This window comes from Poromitra crassiceps (assembly GCF_964638095.1).
Source record: "Poromitra crassiceps genome assembly, chromosome: 8".
Taxonomy (NCBI): domain Eukaryota; kingdom Metazoa; phylum Chordata; class Actinopteri; order Beryciformes; family Melamphaidae; genus Poromitra; species Poromitra crassiceps.
In genome coordinates, this window is record NC_139629.1 from 30,939,827 (window position 1) to 30,941,785 (window position 1,959).

Sequence of the window (1,959 nt, forward strand, 5' to 3'; positions counted from 1 at the left end):
GCACTTTTAAATTCGACAAGCAGATCAACTCAGTAGTTAAAAACAGCTTTTACCACCTTCGGCTGCTGGCTAAGACGAAGGCCTACCTCTCCCAGGCAAACCTGGAGAGGGTTATTCACGCCTTCGTCACCACACGTATTGACTACTGCAACGCACTTTATGTGGGGATTGATCAGTCCTTGCTCCGCCGCCTACAGCTCGTTCAGAACGCGGCTGCACGCCTCCTTACGAGGACAAAAAAGCGCGAGCACATCACCCCAGTCCTGTCCTCGCTCCACTGGCTGCCTGTGCGCTTTCGCATTGATTTTAAATTATCCCTGACCGTTTTTAAAGCCCTCAATGGCCTGGCCCCTCCCTACATCTCCGAGCTGCTGCACCGCCACACCCCCTCCAGAGCTCTTAGATCGGCCGACCTATCGCTGCTGGTGGTGCCCAGAACCAAACTAAAGACTAGGGGGGACAGAGCCTTTGCGGCAGCTGCCCCAAAACTCTGGAACAGTCTCCCACTACACGTTCGTGCTGCCCAGACCCTGGAGGTTTTTAAATCGCTCTTAAAAACCCACCTGTTTTCCCTGGCTTTCCCCCCTACTTAGCCATCGTTAGGTCCCTGGCATTTATCGTTTTATTGCTTTTATTGTCTTATTGTTTTATCTTTTTGATTTTAATTGTCATCATATATACACTTTGTATTATGTTGCTCTCAATTAGTATTTTTGCACTTTACTTATTTACATCTGTGCACTTTACTCCCCGCCTGTGAAGCACTTTGGTTCGGCTGCCGCTGTATGTAAATGTGCTATATAAATAAAGTTGACTTGACTTGACTTGAAGGCGTGAATTAGTTTTTCTAGATCCTGTCTGGACATGTAGCCCCTAATTCTTGCTATATTTTTAAGATGATAAAAAGCTGATTTTCTGATTGACTTAATGTGGGAGTTAAAGTTGAGATCGGAATCAATAATAACTTTAAAGATTTTTGACTTGATCCTTAGGCTTCAGGGATCGAGACTCAAGGCATGCAGTGATTTTAAGCCTTTGTTCTTTGGGACCAAAGACGATCACCTCTGTTTTGTCTTTGTTTAGCTGTAGGAAATTCTGGCACATCCAGTTATTTTTTTGATCAATGCACTGGCACAATGATTCTTTGGGAGCATAGTCAGCTGAGGAAAGAGTTATATACAACTGAGTGTCGTCTGCATAGTTATGATAGGCTACTTTGTTTTTTTGCATAATTAGGCCTAGAGGGAGCATATAAAGGTTAAAGAGAACGGGCCCCATAATGGATCCTTGAGGCACCCCACAAGTCATCCTAGTTAGGTCAGATGTGTAATTGCCAATGGAGACGAAGTACTTCCTGTCTTGAAGATAGGACCTGAACCACTGGAGGACCGTACCCGAAAGCCCAACCCAGTTTTCCAGTCTGTCCAATAAAATTGAGTGGTCAACAGTGTCAAATGCAGCGCTAAGATCCAGTAGCACTAGAATAAATTTTTTGTCTGAGTCTGTGTTAATTCTAATGTCATTTATGACTTTAGTAAGCGCGGTTTCTGTGCTGTGATGGGGGCGAAAGCCTGATTGGAGTTTATCTAGGAGATCATTTGAGGTTAGGAATCTATTGAGTTGTAGGTAAACAACCTTTTCAATTATTTTGGCTATAAAGGGGAGATTAGATATTGGTCTGTAGTGTAGACCCGTGTAGGCCTACTGTTAATTTAAAATGAGTTATTCCTCTAAACCTGGCTTCAAATGCACCAAATTTTTCGCACTGGCGCCGTTCGGCCCTCAGCAAAACCTGGTAGCGAGGACAATTTTTGTGGCCCTCTCTATCATCAAAGTTACCCATCCATGGGTTACGTCATGACAATATTTGTTCGGCCCCCGGCAACAATCTGGGTTTTTCATGTGGCCCCCCATGACAAATAATTGCCCACCCCTGATCTATAGCGTGTAGCCTACTTG